General features: G+C 42.6%; 2 long non-coding RNA genes across 4 annotated transcripts in view; one reads left to right on the top strand and one right to left on the bottom strand.

Moving 5' to 3' along the window:
* LOC310673563 lies at nucleotides 1–4,526 on the bottom strand. 2 transcript variants are annotated; one of them, XR_014509109.1, is made up of 2 exons: nucleotides 3,537–4,526; nucleotides 1–2,276 (listed from the first exon to the last, which is right to left on the bottom strand). It is a non-coding gene; the product is annotated as an uncharacterized lncRNA (long non-coding RNA). The 2 variants fall into 2 exon arrangements; XR_014509110.1 differs by lacking the exon at nucleotides 3,537–4,526 and adding an exon at nucleotides 3,368–3,448.
* The window catches only part of LOC310673561, a 27,216-nt gene continuing 9,006 nt past the window's right edge, over nucleotides 2,270–20,479 (top strand). The window contains exons 1-3 of one of the 2 annotated variants that reach the window (XR_014509107.1): nucleotides 2,270–3,400; nucleotides 4,859–4,981; nucleotides 15,185–15,655. This is a non-coding gene — a long non-coding RNA (uncharacterized lncRNA). Of the gene's footprint in view, nucleotides 3,401–4,858; nucleotides 4,982–15,184; nucleotides 15,656–20,479 lie in introns of those variants that run through there. The other variant, XR_014509106.1, reaches the window with a different exon arrangement.

A 20,479-nucleotide genomic window follows, 5' to 3' on the forward strand; every position in this document is an offset into this window, starting at 1 on the left:
TTTCTTTATAAATGTGTATTTCAACATTTTTTTCATCTCATTATATATAATTTCCCAGAAGCTTTTCACCTTCTTGCATTCCCACCACATGTGATAAAATGCTCCTTCTTTTTCTTTACATTTCCAACATTTATTACTAACTTTAATTTATTTTAAACTAGACAGCCTCATTTTAAAAAAATAAAAAGCAAATAAAGTGGCTTGTAGCACCTTAAAGACTAACAACACAATCCTAAACTTGTCTGCTGTTCAGAAGTAAGACTCAACAAGGTCAATGGAACTTACGTCCAGTTAAGGGGTATAGGATTGCAGCCAAAGGGTGATATGTACAGTAACTATGTTTTACTTGGAGTAAACTCACTGAAATCACTGGACGTAACTTAGACATGTTCATTATTTTCAGTGGGTTGATTCTGAACGAAGCATAGCTGAATACCACCCTACCAAATTTATTAGAGCAGGAGCTCTTTGGGATGCAATGCCACTTGTCAGCCCACAAAGGCTTATGCCATAATCAGTTTTTAAGATGCCACAAGACCCTTTGTTTTTTTGCTGCAAGAGACTTATGTGACTACACCTCTGGAAATTTTTACAGAATCAGTGTCAATCATCTGTGGCTGTCATTTCTCCAGTCATTTGGTGTCTGCTGAAGAGCCTTTTAGTAGATGTGTTGTGAAGTCATATTGGGTTATATAGGCTGTCCTCAGGGTATGGCTTTCCTGGAGCAAAAAACTTAAGAAACAAGTCAAGAGATTTCCACACAGCTACCAGTGAACCCTTGTCAAAGGAGTGTTAGAATGCATGCAAAATCTATTCTTATGAATACATATGTGGAGGCATGAATCCTGAACATGTTAGAAAAGTATTTCTGGGGAATAATAAAATCATCTGGGAAATGAATCCTGGGATACTGAACTCTTTATCTCTCTGCTTTACAGGTTTCTCAAACTCCAGCTGGAGTTGAGTCCAAATCTTAAAGAGACACAGAAATAAAAACTTTGTTTTGTTACTATTTGAATTACAAGGTCTAACGCTGCATATTCTGCATTGTGGAAATAAGGAACAGGGAAAAGCATAGATCCCTGCTGTAGAGCAGCAGGCACAGTGCTGAGAAGAGCTGGCTTAGCAGGAACTTTTTGTTCTCTGATAATCGGATATTGGCAGCAGCAATAATATATGTGCAATTCTGAAAAAGAAAACAGATTAACCCTGCAATATTCTGCTGGGTTGCCCTCCTGGGGCCATGGGAAGCATTGGAGTGCTCCAGTCATGGAAAGGGATACCATACTCACTTTCTGATTCCCTCTTTCCACCACCAATTATTAATTTAGTATTAGAAACCTCACAGCATTTAAAAGATGTACATGTTTTGCTGAATTACATCCTCAATAACTGGAATTTACCACCGGGCCTTTTCTGTGTCATGTGTCTGCTGGGTCAGCCAAATGGAAGGTGCTTCAGTATTGGAAGAAGGCATTGCCATTGCTGTGGATTAACAATTTGCACTCCCTGCCCTTATTTGAACTGGCCATTTATTGACAAGTACACAATGAGGAGAAATATGAGAACATTTGGTTAGCTTGAGACATGCGTCATACTGAGCGATACAGTATATTTGTATGGTTGAAACACTATAACTCATATCAACTTCCCATTTTGACTTCCCATTTTTATTTGTATGTTACTATAATTGCATTGTTGAAAAACTCAAATAAAAAAGTCTTTAAAGAACTAGGCCAGTTCAATACTGGTGTACACTGACAGTTGGTGGCTGTCCAGGATTTTAGCCTTTCCCATCTTGGCCCTACCTGGAGATGCCAGGGATGGAACCCAAGGCCTTCTGTAAAAAATGCCAATAACAGGGGAAGAGCCCACTGCTCCTTGGTACAGCACATCCTTCGCATGGAGGAGGTTCAGTCCTGGGCAATAAATCCTCTGCTTGAAACGCTGGAAAGTTGCTGCTGCCAGCCAATGTAGCCAACACTGAACTAGATGGACCAATGATCTGGCTCCATATAGGGCGGCACCTTATAATCTTACGGTCCACTCTTCAGGTCACTGGGACTTTCGGGCCTGTCTCCCTACGTGTCCTCAATCTGCAATTCCCAGTGCAATCCCAGGCAAGCGGGAAATGACCAAAGAGGTAGAAGTCACAGCAACGGGCGAAAATAAAACTCGACCGACCCCAGCCAGCAACGTTGGGCAGGTAAGCAGTTGATAAGTTGGGCAGCACCAGAAAACGAATCCCTGGATCCTTGTGGCTTCGCTGCCTTGGGCTGCAACCGAGAAATGAATGGTTGGAGATCCTGAAGCTGTAAGGAATGCACTTCTGAGCACGTGCAGAGAGCTTTCTTTGGGTTACACTGGACAACCGCCAGCCACTTCCTCCCCTCTGGATTTAGGAGGCCCATTGAGCTTGTGCTTCCTACCAGACTTTAGCCCTGGTGGCATCTCCTTGCAATAATAATAATAATAATAATAATAAATTTTATTTTATTTATACCCTGTCCTCCCCGGCCAGAGCCGGGCTCAGGGCGGCTAACACCAATAAAATTACAGTAAAAACATAATAGGAAAAAACCAATTTAAAATACAGGTTAAAATGCAATTTAAAATGTAGCCTCATTTTAAAAGTAGCCCATAGATCAAAACCGTAAGGGGAGGGAAGACATAAGGGTCAGACTGACTCCAAATCAAAGGCCAGGCAGAACAGCTCTGTCTTGTAGGCCCTGCGGAAAGATGTCAAGTCCCACAGGGCCCTAGTCTCTTGTGACAGAGCGTTCCACCAAGTCAGGGCCAGTACTGAAAAGGCCTTGGCTCTAGTTGGGACCAATCTAACCACACTGCGACCTGGGACCTCCAAAATGTTGCCATTTGTGGACCTTAAGGTCCTCCATGGGGCATACCATATACAGTGGTCCCTTGGTTCTCAAACGCCTTGGTACTCAAACAACTTGGAACCCAAACACTGCTAACCCGGAAGTGTTATGGTTTGCAAACTTTTTTCGGAAGTCAAACATGCTCTGTTTGGAGTATTACGCTTCCTTTTTGAGTGTTACGCTGAGGCCTGTCTGTTTTTGCTATTTATTTTGCGTTTTTCCTTCTGTGGCTCTTTTGTTTTTTGTTTTTGTGACTGTGTGGAATCCAGTTCAGCTACTGATTGAAAAAAGAGGTCTGGTGTTTGCTTGCTGGACTCCCATTCCATCCCCCAAGGAGCTGGACTAATTTCAGGGTTGTGAAGCTGCTTCAGGGGAGCAGAAACCCAATCAGTCTGAAGCTGACACAACAATCTTCCATGGGAGCAAAGCCCATAGAATCAGAGCCAGGACTCTCCTTCCCCTGTGGAACCAAATGCCTCTCACAACACCTCATCAGTCCAGCAGTTCAGGGAGCACGCTAGGTGGGAAAGTAGGAGGCCATCTTTGCACTAGGAGATTTTCCCTTCACATTTGCCCGTTTGTTTAGAAAATGTTTGAACGGGGGAAGAGATAGAGTTAAAAATATAGACCAATAGGAAAGCCGGAGGCAGAGCCCACCTGTGTATAAAAGGGCTTAACCCAAGGTTTGAGTTAGTTGTTGAGAGTTGGTGGTGGGTAGTTGGTTGGTTTTAGTGGGTTGGTTGTTTGGGAAAGGCAGTTGGAGAAGCAGTTGGCAGGCAGTTGGAAATAGACAGTTAGGGCAGTGGGTTCTTGAGTGAGGGGAGGTAGAAGAGATAGAGAGAGAAAAATAAGACTAAGAAAGTAAAGAGTAACAACGTTTGGAATGCCGTAAAAGTTTGTTTGTGTCTGAAATAAAATACACTCTTCTTTATTTACTTGAGAACCTGACTGAGACTGAAGTGATTTTACCAGGGAGGACCTGGTTGGTGGCAGCGGATTAGGGGTGTAAGGGTCAATAGTCCGTGAGACGACCAGGGACTCTGTATGAATGCCACAGGCCCCTTCTCCAATTTTGCACCCCTAGAACTTGTACATTCCAAATTTCTAAGATCAACCCTTCAAATCCCAAAACGTGTCCCTAGTGCCACCCTGAGACTAGAGACAGGTTTCATAAAAGTGGAGGCTGCAGTGTGGATGACCATACTCAACTACTGGCTCAGATTATCTTTATTTTCCCTTGGCCTTGCCCCACTAACTATGAATGGTGATTTTCAATCCACGTGGAAACAGGCTGTGGCAACTAAAATCTCAACCCTGAGCTTCGCTCTCGGTTTTTTACTCAGCATGGGATACGATCAGGCCAAAGCTCTCATAAAACAATGTGTCACAGACCCTGAGCACCCAGTTGCTTGAGAGCCTACTGCCGCCATTGGGTTTTTTTTGTGGTGGCAGGGAGTTAATTCATGTTAATCTTTAGCAGTGCTGCTGCAGACAGGTGGCTCTTGTGACTGCTGAGTGCTATGTGGAGAAGTGAGCAGATCAGATTGGACATTCATTTGCAGTAGTGGCCTTTCAAGTATTTGCTGTCAAGTGCCAAACCCCAATGATTCTGTAATGACGCGTGTGCGTGTGCAGGGTGTGTGTGTGTGTGTGTGTGGCATTGGTGAGTCAGTAGCAAATAAGCCATCCCTCAATCATGTTAGCTCCCCTCTTTCATTAGTGAGAAAGGTTAAATCAGCAGGCAGGGATGTTGGAGAATTCCAACAGAAATGGGGCTAAAAATTGCCAATTATTTGCCTCCCATGTCCGGAAAAGAAATCAATCTAGCAAATGCAATTGGCAATGGCTGTTGCTTTCAGTATTCAAACAATACATAATGAACCCCACCCTCAATTTGAATTGTGTTTCCTTTCAAATGAAACAAATGGTGTAGAATAAGATAATAATCACATAATTAATTCTGTAAAATTCCACCACAGGAGGCAATGAGACGACTCGCGTTTTTGTCAGAGGCCAAACTGCAGATGAACAGAAACAAAATCAAGGCATGCGACAAACATGAGTCAGAAAGGAAATCAATGCCTTTGTACACCCCTCAATAGGTAAGCAGCAGGTCTGTCTGGAGAATATGTCAGTGAGAAGCAAGCAGGGCAAATAGGAGGAAGGACGTGTAGGTGGGGAACAAGTTATTCTCTTGCTTGCTTGCTTATAAGCAGGCAGGCAGGCGTGAAGAGGAAGAAAATAGAAGCATATGGGAAACAAATGGCTTGAAAAATGCTGGCATCAGGCAGTCTGTGTAGCTGCTGATCTGAAAGTCAAATGTTTAAGAGAGAATATGTAGCAGAATGTAAGGTTATGTAGGTATGAAGGGCCAGTAAGAATGTTTACTCTGAGGGCTCCTTTGCACATTTCAGGAAGTGCAGCAAAGCTAACCCCACCTTGTTTCACTCAAATAGGAAAGAAGCTGATTAGTTCTAGTAAAGCACTAAGAAGAGACTCCCGCTACCAGGGAAGGAATGTCCCTGGAAAGACCAGAATTATGCTCATGGAATGATTTGAGGGATGGGGCAGGGGGAATACTTGACAGGAGCAAATAAATGCTTCATGTGTGCCACAGCTGTCACACCACCTCCCAGCAATGCTAATAAGACCTTGGTTCCTGAAATCTCAAAGCGCCATTAGATGAGTGAATCAAGTTGTGATTAAGTATACATGGGTGGAATGCAATGCCATGCTAAGGCAATTTTCTGCAGGTAGAAGAATCTCCCCACTCCCCTGCATGCTGTTCCAGGGCTTCTCCTGACCATCCTGAGCAGATTTGGGGCACGTGGGTGCATTCACATGCCACACACACACACACACACACACACACGTGTAGATATTTGTGGAACAATTTTCAGAAGCTAATAGAGCCAAATGCACTTCTTCTTTGACACTGGCCTCTGCTTCCTTGGGAAAAAAAATACTTCTAGCAAGAGCTGGGTTACACCTCATAGTGGTTAACACATCTAAATAGGGTGGAAAGGGTGAAATGGCTGCTGAGCGACACCAACGACTTTGTTACTTATAAAGTAGCCCTCTATGCGCTGGCAGCTAAGAAGATCAGGAGGAAGGAACTAGACAAAACTAGACAAAACTAGACAAAACTGCAAAAGGGATTCGGATATTTAATTTGGCATATCTTACCTGAGAATCTTCTGCTATTCTGTTCTATTTAATGCAACAAATAATTCTAGTAGCCGTGACCATGGTTTTATTGTATGTCTGTGCCTGATGATTTTTATGGTTATTGTTGTTGTTTTTCCCTTTTCCCCTTTTTCTTTTTGTTCTCCTTCTGAACGATGCCATGGCCTATGGCTAGTGCAATAAAAAGTTTAATTGGAAACCTCATAGTGGTTGGCAAGAATATGTTTGCTATACGTCTCACGAACCTGATCAGGATAACTTTAAACTAAATCCTGGGGAGGAGGTAGACAATGTTACAGACAACAGGGGAACATCTGGTACTGGGGATAATAGCTTTGTCGATGCACAGGAAACTGAAGTGGTGCTACAGAAAGCTGCTAAAGGGCAGGAGACTACAAGAAGGAAGCTGCTGGAGGGAATGGCTCATAGTTTCAGTTGTACTAATACACAGTGTATGGGAAACAAGACAAATTTGAGCTCTTAATACTGAGTGGCAAATATCTAACAGGCATTACTGAAACCTGGTGGCATGAGACACATGACTGGAATGTAGAAATCGAAGGGCATAGCCTATTCAAAAAGAACAGACCAGTCAGAAACTGGGAAGTTGCAGGATTATATGTAGGACTCAAACCAATGGCTTCAAGTTACAAGAAAGTAGATTCTGACTAAACACCAGGAAAACTTTCTGGCCATAAGGGCTGTTCAACTGTAGAATGAAGTCCATTGGAAGGTGGTGGACTCTCCTTCCTTGGAGGTTTTTAAGCAGAAGTTGGGTGGCTATCTGTCATGGATGCTTTAGCTGAGATTCCTGCATTGCAGGGGGTTGGACTAAGATGATCCTTGGGGTCTGTTACGTACTGAGTTGAATAGGATCCAAAATGCAGCAGTCTGATTGGTCCTAGAACAATGCAGCAGTATGATTGGTCCGCAGGAGCCACCCAATCCAGCTCCAGGTGGAAGTGAATCCACAACCTGATTGGCCTACAGGAGAATCCCGGAATTAGCCAATCACGTGCAGCCCATTGTGTAAATAATGTATATAAAGCAGATATTGTGGGGGAACTTCCATTCCTCCTCACCACTATGAGCTGAATACAGAGCATGAAATCCACTCTCGACTCCGGGTATATTTCAGGGTCCCTTCTAAATCTACAATTACATGATTCTTAGTTCTTTGTGGGGCAGTTCAAAGCACAAATGAACATCTTGTTCTACAAACCTGAACAAATACATGTCCAGGTTGTCAGTCTGGGTTTGGTATTCTTAATCCAATGAGAAACATCTGCTAAAGAGCAACCTAATTCTTACTGAGATAGCCAACTTGTGGCTGAGATGTGTGGGCTCACAACTGAATGATCCTCAGGGCCCCCCAAAATGTGAAATTCCTGCCAGAGTTCCAATGAATTTTTTTTTTGTATAGCGTGTTCTCCAATAAATGAGAGCACGTATTGCGGTGTGGGCCACCGGGCCAGGCCAATCACAATGCCAGGCAGGTTAATAGTTGTTGCCTGGCATTGTGATTGGATAACCAGGTTGCTGGGGCAAATTGTATTTTGCAAATTGGGTGGGTGGGACCATAGTCTTTAAATATTGGTGCACTCTGGTTTCTCTTTCTCTTTGCAGAGTGCATCGGATCACCCACCCGCCCGCCCTCTTTTCCGGTTGACCTTGCTTTGCCTGTCATGGGGTCGTCTGCCTTGGCACAGGGGCCTAGTAGGGATTTTGCCATTTGGTGATTGGCTGTGCCATTTGGTTTTTGCCTACTACTCAGCAATTCGTCACAACTTGTAAGGTTGCGGTTAGGCATTGGTTATAATATGCTGGTGGTGGAGGGGCCTGAACAGGCGGTGCCTGCCCCTCCTATTGCACTGAAGGGAATTCCGTTAAAGGAATCCTGGGGCTTGCCATGTCCAATCCCTGTCATGGGACCAGGGCCGCCCAATCCCTGTCATGGGAATCCTTGTCATAGGACCAGGGCCGGCAAGCTTTCGGGGAGCTGCTGGGGTGAACGGCGTGGGTCCGACGCTTAGCTCAAATGACCCCCAAGTTTGACTTTCCCTTCTACTGGCTACCGATCGGACCTCGGGATGTCAGTTCTATCCCAGGCGGGGGGACAGATAGTCATAACCAATGTCTAAACAACCACTCACTGATTTTGTATTTTAATAAAGTTGTGGCCAAAATAGTGCCCAAAAAACCAAAACTAAATTACGTCTTATGTGTGAAGTTATTTGAGGGGTGGCCTGGGGACCTACACACGCAAGTGATGAGGAGCATGTGAGCACCCCTCCGCAGCTTTAAGCGGTCTTGCCCAGATACAAGTTTTCCACCTAAGCAGCTAAGTGAGAACTAGAACAGAGTATTGAACTTTAGAGGTAAAGCAGCTTGGTATTTTAATAGAAAATTAGAAAGGAAAATGATTGTTCTATTATACTGCAACCCCCCAAGGCACAATTGAGGCGCAGAGTGTTAAACCTTGAATGAAATTAAGCTGGCAATAAGAAAGGGCAGGGTGTTAATAATAGAAGTTTTATCACAGCTTACAATACAATAGCCGCATGTTAATTTTCAAATGTCATTTTTCAGATCACAATTGCCTTATTCGGGCCTTTCTGTCCCAGCTGACTTTTTACTTTATTTTTAAAGATAGAATAAAATTTTAAGAATGTACAAGTTGCTTTTTGCTGGATCAAAGGAAGGAGCCCATCAAAACCAGCACTCTTTCTTTCAACAATTTTGGGCTGTGTGATAACTGACTGGCACACTCTGTACTGCCTGCCATCTTCCTCTTCCTCAGTCCTAATGCTGCCCCTTCTAGGGCACAGCAGGCACTAGGTTGGGAACAAAACTAGAATTTGTTGGTTCCACCAGCAATTTGCTCTGGGTCCACCTACTGCTGGGCTCACTGCTTTTTGCCCTACCAGTCACACTGGGTATAACCACCAACGCTTGCCCATTGGCCTTTTTATGTAAAAAATATAACCTCCCCTCCAAACACCCACACAAATGCAACCTGTATTTTCAAACAAGACAAATCCACAGTGTAATTTGAGTATTTTGTTGCAGTTCTACATACAGCTATAAGCAGAGTGTTCCAGCTGACTTCTCTAGGAACTACATGTTGAAAAACTGTGTTGGTGTTTATCGTGCCTGAAATCTGAGTAATTTGGCAACACAGCCAGTTTCTAAAGGGTCAATGTCGGCAGGAAAAGGTTGGTCCCCCCCCCCCATCTTCTGTGTGAGCAGAGCAGAATTCTGCCCTTCGTAAGTAATCTAAAGGGAGGGGGGAACGGACCATCTGGCCATCATTAGTATGATTTGAAAGGAATGAACAAATGTAACAATTAGTGCAGCAAAAGCTCCTAATTAAATAGGGAAGCCTCTCCAGAAAAAGCTGGGCTTTCAATTTTGTACATGAATGAGACACTACGTTAATTAAAATTTAGGGGTTATTAATGCACAGCTCTCTTTGTGTGATTTAGTACCTCCAAAATTTGAAGGCTGGAAAAATGATCCACCCGTAGTGTGGCTGCTTAAAAACCTGTTATATACTAAGCTTGGGTCTTAGAACAATAGGCAAGTAGGATCCTAGAATGCAACAACTGATTGGCTTGCAGGAGAAGACCAATCAGGCTCCAGGAGGAAGTTAATCAGCCTATTAGGCTGGTAGGATCGTAGAATGCAACAACTGATTGGCCTGCAGAAAAAGACCAATCAGGCTCCAGGAGGGAAGCAGAATCAGCCAATCCGACGGGACTCATTGTGTAAATAATGTATATAAAAGCCTGAGGTTTGGGGGGCAATTAAATCACTGTTTTACAAGCTGCAATAAAGAGCATTGAATCACTACAGGACTCTGAGTATATTTCAAAAGCTCTTATTAATTTTAGACTAGGAATGGGTATTGACACTTTGAAAAGCAGTGTCTTGATCCTGGGGGGGGACCCCAATGCACACCCACAGGCAGCACTGGTCAACAACAAATTTGTTGTCTGTGTTTTTTCAGTTGATTTAGGATGAATCTGATGCGCTGAATCCAAAAATCACATTGGTTTTGCTCAATCAGGTCAAGTTTTTGAGCTATAGCCACATGTCATTTTTTTACATTTTTGTTCACATGTACGCTTGTGTGGAGCATTTTAGAAGAAGTTGGTGGGGGTAAAATGCCATGTCGAATAATTGTTTTGATTGGAAATGATTATTTTAATGACAAGAAGTATTCAGGTCCAATAGTTCTGGGTGATTTTGTCGAAAAGGGATCAGTTTGAAGTCATAAGACCTCGAAATCTTCCATAAATTGGTGCGGCAAAGCATAAAGTTGGGGAATCAAAACTAAGTTAATGGGGCAGCCGCCCCACGAAGTGTATAGGAAACTCCACCCGCGCATGCGCCAACTTATGACTAATTTGAAGGGAAAAAACCTCCTCTCTGACAGTGCTCGCATCAGCTTCTTCCGCAACAGGCATCAAGAGTACCTCCGTTTTTTCTCGGAAGAGAAGGACTTGGTGTACTGTGCAGATATTGTGCAGCTTCTGCTCAAGCTTGGAGTGCCACAGTATGAACCCAAAGATTGGAGACTGTTCATTGACAACAGCAAGCTATCACTGAAATGTGTTCTGCTACACAACGGCAACCAGTTTGCCTCTATACCCCTGGCTCACTCGAGTACACTGAAGGAGAACTATGAAGCGGTGAAGTATGTGCTGGAGAAAATTGGTTATGATCAGCATAAGTGGTTTATTTGTGTTGACCTGAAGATGGTGAACTTTTTGTTGGGACAACAGTCTGGCTTCACCAAGTACCCATGTTTTCTGTGCATGTGGGATAGTAGGGACCGTGCTCAGCATTACACGAAGAAGGACTGGCCTGTGCGGGAGGAATTGGTGCCTTGCAAAAAAAGGAACGTCATCAACGACCATCTGGTGGACAGAGACAGAATACACTTCCCACTGCTGCACATCAAGCTCGGTTCACCAAGGCTCTGGACTAGGATGGTGACTGCTTCACTTACTTGTGCCAGGCTTTTCCAGGATTGACCATGGAGAAGTTGAAAGCTGGCATCTTTGACGGTCCTCAGATCCGTCAGCTCATCAGAGAGCCAGAGTTCGGAAACTCAATGAACGAAGTGGAACTGGAAGCGTGGAAGGCATTTGTTCTGGTAGTGAAGAACTTTCTGGGCAATAATAAGGCCAGAAACTGCGCAGAACTTGTCAACAACATGCTGACTGCTTTCAGAAACCTGGGCTGCAACATGAGCGTCAAGATGCACTACCTATTTTCACATATGGACCGGTTTCCTGAGAAACTGGGTTCAATGAGTGACGAGCAGGCGGAGAGATTCCATCAGGACATGAAAGAGATGGAGACCAGGTATCAGGGTCGCTGGGACGCAGTCATGATGGCTGACTACTGTTGGACTCTGAAGAGAGACCTCCCTGCCGCTGAGCATTCCAGGAGTTCCAAGAAATGGAAGTTCAAGCCCCGAAAAATGGTGAAGCAACATGCAATCTACGTGTACTTACCTTTATCAATGCCCACCATTCAGTTTACAGTAAACCTGACCTGATGGAGAGAAACGGATGCCATTTCCTGATTCAGCAGTGCAAAAATACCCTAAATCTGTTGTAGAAATCTAGACAACATTCAAAAAGTAAAAAATTGTTTCAAAGTGCACAACAACACAATAGTTCCACAGTTTGCAGGCTGGGAACATGACATCTGAACTGGACCTTTGAGGTAAGTTAGGGATGTGCTTTCAGCTAGAGGCCTGCAGTCAGCTGGTAAATTTAGGTTGGTAAATTCCAAAGCATGCAATCTTCCATTGCACCTGTTACTACACAAGTAGCAAACCGTGGGGGGGGGGGGGAAATCTCTCCTTCACGCGTCAACATCTCTTTTCTCTCCCTCTCCCTGACACATGCACAGTTTGAGGGGAGCGTTTACTGGCAGACACACAGTAAAATGTAAGATCTATAGGCTGGGTTCTAGACAGCTATCTTGGGTGCTTCTGTGGTATTTCAGCAGTGATCTAAAAAGAAGAAAAAAAGTGGAGTTAAAATGATATGCAGTGAAAGGCTTGCAAGGGTGGGGTGGGATGCGGGGAGATGCTATTCACTTCTCATTTAAAGGCAGGAGAAGCAGATGTCTTCATCTTCATCTTCATTCAGCTGCAACAAAACATGTCTCTCCCATATTGGTCTCTACAAGCCACAGCAGGTGTTGTAGCCTTCCAACAGTTTGACTTCAACTCCAAAGGAGCACTCTTCCATTGTCTTCCAAGACAAACAGGTGACAGCCAACCAGTTGATACAACAGAAAGCTCTAGATATTTTCATTTTATTCACAAGTAAAGTTGTATCACCAGGAAGCGCCTCAAATCAGCCAAACTAAAACATAATACTCATGATATTCTGCATTTTCAGTGTAAATTATCAAATAAATTGAAAGAGATTAACTTGGAGTTTTAAAATTAGTTTACTGGTTAAGTAATCAGTAAACTAATTTTTAAATTAATCTTTGCAAGTCAAACTGAAACGATTTTCTTACAGATTTCTTACAGTTAATTTTCTCTTCACATCATTAATGCTTTGCATGTACTCTCGGGATTTTAATTTGATAAAACTAGCCAGTTCCTGGCTTGTTGAATTCAGTGTTTTGAGGAAAAATTTGTACGACCGTCTATTTTTTAGAAAAGTGGCAGATTCAAAACATGTTTGTTCAAATGTAGTCAGTTCTGCTGAGCTCCAACTAGATCTAATTTAAATTTTATCACACTCTATTGTTCTGTTGTGCACAATGCTTTCCTTCACCCCTTTCCCCCTACTAAAGTTAACATAAATGATCATATGATTTGGCCTTAGTTAAAGGTAAAGGGACCCCTGACCATTAGGTCCAGTCGTGGCCGACTCTGGGGTTGCAGTGCTCATCTCGCTTTATTGGCCGAGGGAGCCAGCGTACAGCTTCCGGGTCATGTGGCCAGCATGATTAAGCCACTTCTGGCAAACCAGAGCAGCGCACGGAAACGCCGTTTAGCTTCCCGCCGGAGCGGTACCTATTTATCTGCTTGCACTTTGACATGCTTTGGAACTGCTAGGTGGGCAGGAGCAGGGACCGAGCAACGGGAGCTCACCCCATCGCGAGGATTCGAACCGCCGACCTTCTGATCAGCAAGCAGTAGGCTCTGTGGTTTAACCCACAGCGCCACCCACGTCCCCATAATTTGGCCTTAGAGTAGTTCATTTTTCATCAACCCTAGGCATGCCAGCATCAGCAGAGTGCTCACAGATTTAGACCAGGGATGGGTGTGTGTGTGTGTGTGTGTACCTGTGGCTCTTCAGATGCTAGGCTTCAATGTCCACCATCCCTGGAAATGGTGGCCAGAGCTGATGGGAGTTGAGTCTAAAAATATTTGAGGGGGAGCAAATTCTCCCCATCCTTGCCACAGCCCTTGCCATATCCAAAGAGCAGCTATCATCACGTGAATTTGGATTCAAAAGAGGGAGGTATCTGCAATATCATAGTGGATGTTGTGGAACTGGGAAGCACCTGATGTAAGCCAGTGCTTTTTTTGGGGGGGGCTGAAGGGGTATGCATACACCTAAACATTTTGGGAATCTAAGTTTGGCCTCATTAAGGGGCAGTATTTCAATATGAGTAGGAAAATGAGAGTACCCCTAAACATGTATTTTAGGAAAAAAAGCACTGTGTAACATTATGATTGGTGCTATGATTGGCTGTCATGATCAGAGTTTCCTGGATGCCACATTACGACTGGTGAAGATGGTGTGCTTCCTGCACTGCGTGGGACCTTAAGTTTATTGCTCTAAGTTTGGGTTCAGTGGGGCCACTGGCTTCTCGGTTTGTGCCAGATCAAGCTGTGCAGTGCAGAAAGAGCAGAGACATCCATCTAATTCCATTTCAAGACAAATTTCAATAGGGCCTTTAATGTGCACAAGAGAAATAACGAAAAGGTTTCCTATTATATTGCTTACAAAGAGTGATTAGGGTGTAATCAAAGAGGGCAAAAGGTGCTTGAATGTGAACCGTATTAATGAGAGACAACTGCAGAACAGAGGGGATGGAAACACAAACTTAAAAAACAATTGCAGAGCACACGCGATGGAAACATTAACCTTCTGTTTCCTAGAGAAAGTCTTTATAAGCCTAAAGTCTCCAGTGATGCCATCAGTTAATGTGGATGGCAGTTTCTGCAATATTCATTAATGCCATCAATGTTATACTGTATGTGCTTCCTGGGTGTGATCAAGGATATTTTATTTATTAAAGAGATGTAGAGTGGTGCCCTGCAAGACGAATGCCTCGCAAGACGGAAAACCCGCTAGACGAAAGGGTTTTCCGTTTTTCAATGCGCTTCACAGGACGAATTTCCCTATGGGCTTCCTTCGCAAGACGAAAACGTCTTGCCCCTTTTTTTTAAAACCGCCAATGCATTCCTATGGGAAACCGTCAATACACAGTGGTGCTTCGCAAGACGAAAAAATTCACAAGACGAAAAAACTCGCAGAACAAATTAATTTCGTCTTGCGAGGCACCACTGCGAGGAACCATCAGTTTCATGGAGTTTATGTCAGTAATAAAAAACAGTCGGTGATCGAGGGTGTCTTCCAGTGCTTTTCTGGCATGGCCCCTCCTAGACCCCAGGCTATATATCCTTTGTTCACATCCCAGGTCACACCTGATAGGCTGGTTGAACCACTCCATGGTTCAAACTTCCCTTCTGGAGCCGGAATGGCCAATCAGATTACTACATTCTAAAATCCTACCTGCCTATTATTCTAGGATTAAAGCTCCAAGCATAACAAATAGTTTGTTATTATGGCTACTAGGAAAGATTGTGCTTGCAGTGTGTCATGTGATTATGTGGGGTGGGACTTACCTGGGCCCCCACCATATTTTATTCAAGTTGGCACCCCTGGTGGCCCTTTCTTCCTAGTAAGCGTGATTATGATTGCAACCTCAGTAGCCTTTGTAGTGGTTTTCTGCTGGGGTGTAAGTTTTCTAAGGCTGCAGGTCCTGTTTCACACGGCGGGGCTTTCTTCCAAGTAGACAAACAATGGAATTTGGTCACATGGTTGCACACCTGCATTTCATTACAGGGTTAACAGTGAAAGTGGTGTAAGCGGTCAGCTATAAGAATGGACTAATGACAAGTAAAGGATGGCAACTGTACATTAAATAAGAAATGATGCAAGGGAAAGATCTGCCCAAAAAGTTGAAAAACATCTTCATGTATGCGACAACGGCCGCGAGAGTTCTGGTAGCACAAGGATGGAAGACTGAAGAAACCCAACTAAAGAATCATGGCAAGGAAAATTGATGGACTGTGCAGAACTGGCAAAACTGACATACAAGCTACGGGACAAGGATAACTGTGACTTTAAAGATGAATGGGAACCGTTTACAAAGTATTTGAAGACACAGCAAAGCGAACTGGACTCCTTGGCTGGTTTTGAATAAACATTCACAAACTTTTTATTGATAATAATCAGCTAAATAGTTTGAGGATTTATACAACTGTGTAACATGCAGAAAACAGCATTTTTAGAGAAATCAAAGACTGGAACTGAGGGAAGTCGGGGGGTGGGGCTGGGTGGGTTCTGTGGGGGGAGGGAGGGGGAGGGAGAAAAAATGGGGGGGAATAAGGATGATATGTTTTTGGATAATATGTTTTGTTTTAATTTTGAATAAAAAGTTGTTTTTTAAAAAAGAAAGAAATGATGCAGCTACAGGAGGAAATGATTGACATATGTTTGCAACAGGAGCGGGAAACCTGATTTTAAGAAATTGTAATAAAGCAATTTGGTTTGATTTGTAATAATTTGGAAAATCAATAAAAATAATTTGAAAGAGAGAGAAATTGAAAGTGGTGTTTGATAGGTGAGCGAGCTTGTAGGCGGAGTCAGAGGATCTTTATAAGTAAGGCAGTTTCCTTACTAAGATGGCTTAAGAGAGAGGTGTGCAGGGGGGAATTGCTTGCATTGAACGTGTGAGAGATAAAGCAGATTATTTTAGGGCTTTTCTTTTTACTAATGATTTAAAAAGCTACAGGAAAGTGAGAATAGCATACGGAGAAAGTGTGGCGTTGTCCTTAGGGTGGGAGATCCTCATCTGCTTTACTGGATTTATGAGCTCCAGTATATTACTGGGACTGGTCCGGATTCTTTTCTTGCCTCTGGGTGGCATTTTAGGTTCAGGAGGCTAAGTTAAAATCTCAATCGTTAGAGTGTTGAATTCAGCAACCTTCCGTGCTTTCACTTGATAAACATGGTGCTGACAGAACAGATAAGCTCCAAGTTTGTTAATTATTGCTTATCTCCCAGCTCAACATTCTTCTGCTCTCCAGCTTCCAGTTAAAAGAACAATTGGTAGTTAATAAAATACTTCGTTTAAAACAAGTTAAAATCAATTAAAGCTCGATTAAAATCTGTGGAGCTCTGGAGCTGACTGCCTGGCCTGACGCCATCTTAACTGGAACTGATCAGGCGGTTTAGCAGAGCAAGAAACAAACTTAAGAAAGCCAATGAACGCGTATGAAACTTTGCAAGGAGTTCTGACTTGCATCTTCTCCACTTTTAGTGACTTCGGAATACTCAAGTTAATTCTAGTTAAACAAATTCACAAGGGTGTTATGTCATGCTACTCATAGAGCAGGATTGATTGATTGATTGATTGATTGATTGATTGATAGATGGATGGATGGATGGATGGATTGATTTTATATACCGCCCTATGCCTGGAGGTCTCAGGGCGGTTCACAGACAAACAGCCCAATAACACCCCCCAGTAAATTAGTCACAGGTGATGAATGTTACCTGAAGCCAAGCAACTGAGAGCAACGCCATTTGTCTTTCTATGAGTGATAACAATAAATCAGTTATATTGAAGCCAAGTCACAAAGTCAACAGGACTATTTCAAGGTGACTTTACCAATTTCATGGGTAAAAACTTATAAGCGGGCATATGCTTTACACAGATGGACCTAGATTCCATCAATGGCATCTCCATTTTAAAAAAGTGTAAATAGTAAGGCTGAGAAGAGTCTCTCACAGTAACAGACAACAGCAGCTCAGATGGCTCAAAAGTCTATAAATGTTTGTATAACAAGACAGACAACATACTTTAGTATATGGGCATACCTGCTTGTGGTGAAAAATAGGTGGGGGTTCTTTTTATTGTGAACATTGTCTCATTTTTTCCATACTAGTTCAAGGGCTGTGGTGGGCTTGTTGCCAGTTTCATAGCTATTTGGCCATGTGTTTTCGCTCTTTTAGAAAACCTTCAAGTCTCAAGACTTTATTTTATTGTCAGCACTTTGCTTCCATCTCATTAAAAGCCATTAACTGTCTTCCCAGCTCAACGACAAAACAGCTGAGGGGGTAGGAATTGCCGCACCTGAAAGCAGTCAAAGAGCGTTCACAGTTATTGCCTTGTCCTCTATTTTTTTGCTCAGCAAATTAGATGTGAACTCCCTATTGGCCAGATTAGTTTATAATAATAAATCTTTTAGGGCTCTGAACCAGGCCTGCAACTTCTAGACTTTAGCTTTTTTCCCTTAAAGGATGACGTCCTGCTCACTGAAAACCCCTATTGCTAGCTTGTTAAAACTTAGCCAAGTGCCTGTCCTTGTTAATCTAGGTCTTAGTTATGTGACAACACCCTAAATGGTTCACATACTAAAGAAGGAAATTGTACTTTGGACTGTGGGATGCCCACAAAAATAAATATGAATTAGGCAGGAACCAAAGTATTTCTTCACGAAAAGTCGATTGGGGCAAATGCTGAACTGTAGCTTGCTGGGGGAGTATGTTTCTCTATCTCTTCCTGGGAAATAATATGCACGAAAAGCTAAATATAAGCAGCTTTAGGCTGTGTTTGCAAAAACAAAATAATATATTTCTTCCTTGCTTAGTTTGCCCTCTTTGTCTAAAATTTAAGGTAGTTTGTTTACACAGGGAGTACAGTTGTGAGCACTTGGGAACTGGATGGTGTTCTTCATGAAAATGTGTAGAACATTTGGAACAACTTCTAGATAGAACTAAAGGTGACTTTTGTTTAGCTACTTTCCATTCTTCTTGCAGTTCACTCCACAAGAGGGGGTCCTAGTGTGTTTCTGGTGAATAGTCAGCTTACAAAAGAGCAACATGAATTACTCATTAAGAAAACCGGAGGGGAAATTGTAAGGAATTAGGGATGAAATAACTTTTAAATATTAAATTGTAAATAGGATGGAATAGCAAACCAGTTATTTCCCATGCAATGAGGTTGCCCCAGAAAACAGTGGAAGGAAAGATACTGGCTTGCTATGTGTATAGGATCAAATAATTTTACTAGATCTAAAGGGAGAATGTGAAATGCTGTAAATATAATTTGGTATCCTGCCCTTAAATAAGTTGCATGAATTTGTTTGGAATTTCTCCAAGGATTTTGCTTTCAGAATAGTGAGGAAATTTGGGTTTGCTTTCCACCTGCAAAAAACCTTTGTAGGGAGGCATATTGATTTGCAAATGGTCTTTGATGGCTTTTTAAAAAAAACTAACTTTACTAGTTATTGCATTTTAATGTAGTGCTTAGACAGGTTTTGTTTTTGAAAGATTTGTTTCTCACCTTTTAAATTGAAATAGAACCATTGAACTAGGCAGATAGTAATTGTGGTTTGGGAAGGTTACAATAATACTGGAAAGAAAGCAGAAAAAGAAAACCCAAGAATCCAAAATGATCAAGGGTTTGGAGCACATTTCCTACAAAGAAAGCCTAAGATATTTGGTCCTCTTTCATAAGACAGCATGATAGGCATCTATCAAATTGTGAATGGACATAGAGCTCTCCTCTTCCTCCCCTGAGAACTTCAGGTCACCCAACGAAATTCAGTAGCAGATCCCAGGTGAAAGAATTTATTAAGGCAATAAGGAATTTGCTGGCACAAGATATAGCCTCTCTCTGGGATGCTTTTAAAAGAAGATTGGACTGATTCATGGAGGATCAAGGTAGCCGCAACAGCAAAACGGAATCAGCCATGTTCAGGGGCAAAATACCTCTGAACCGCTATTGTTGGGGAGTAAAGAAATGGAAAACCATTGCCTTCATCTGTGGCTTAGAGACATCTGACTGACTACTATTAGATACGAGATAAAAGAACAAGTCTCCACCATGGTGGAGCCTCACTGCTGGTGAATAATCTATTCACCACCCTACACATGCCATCGCAACACGAAATTAACTTCCAAGTTCAATGCAGGCATACTTTTTTAATCTAGCAGTGAGATAGACAAGTCCTTCATCTGAGTCAAGGACAAAATGAGAGACGTATGAAAAGACTCTTTTATATATTTTAAGGAATTCTTCCATTGTGAAATTGCAATGAAGTTGAGAATATGCTTTAAAAATAAAAAGGAAATTACAGAGCTCATTAGGGAGACCTTTTTTTGTGTGTCTATTTAATGCAGAATGAAAAATAGCTATGTAGAGTTGATTCATTTCCCTGATCCTCAAAAGGAGCTATGATGATGTAGCACAGAGGACTTCCCCTTCCCCTCCTTTTGAGGCTGAGCCTCTCCCAAATCTTTGCCTACAGTGATGATGATTCTTCCATCGATGGCTCCAAGATGGGCTGTGGAACCAGAGCTTTAAAACTCATTGGGGACAAGATTCCAAAGCTGAAAGTTTTCCTAGGTAGAGAGCAAGTCAGTGATGGCTTGAGGGTTCTCATCAGCCCCTGAAGATGGTATATTTGTGTCTGCCCTCTCAATGTGCAAATGAGGAGAGCAATTGACTGCAGGAACTGGAGAAATGGAAACTTGCTCCACCTGTATTTCCTCACTTTGGGCTCCCAGCAATCTTCTCTCTGGCTGTTGTGTAGAATAAAGTAATGCAAATGACTACAGTAATGGGTCCTATGGTGCTGCCCCAGACATACCTATTGTGAACACAAACGGAGAGTGAAGTCACCACACAATTCTCAGCAGTTGAGGGGCGCGTGATTCCTCTTAGTCAATGTCAGGCCGCAATGTGTTGGTAAGAGGCGTCACATGTCTCTTTTTGGACCAGTCCCGACAGGTGGAGCATGAAATTAACTCCTTTGTGGTCTGTTAGCATCATCCCATTTTGACATGGACGAATAAAGTATTTTCCTATTGATTCAGTGGGGATTACGTGCTCATAGAGGGACACATCCTGTCTTTAGCAATTAAGAAGGTTATCAGTTATGTGTATTTGCTTATGTGAAGGCTTTGCAGTAATGATATCTGTTGAACTGTTTGTTCAGTGAATTACTTTGTGCGTATTACAGTAATTGGTTTAATTAAGGTAAATTGATGCAGAATTAGATATGCTATCAGTGTGAAAGGAAAGTAGCTATCAAGTCACTTCTGTCAAAAATGACACCTTGTTTATAT

The sequence above is a fragment of the Podarcis tiliguerta genome (assembly GCF_965153285.1).
Source record: "Podarcis tiliguerta genome assembly, chromosome: 3".
Lineage (NCBI taxonomy): Eukaryota > Metazoa > Chordata > Lepidosauria > Squamata > Lacertidae > Podarcis > Podarcis tiliguerta.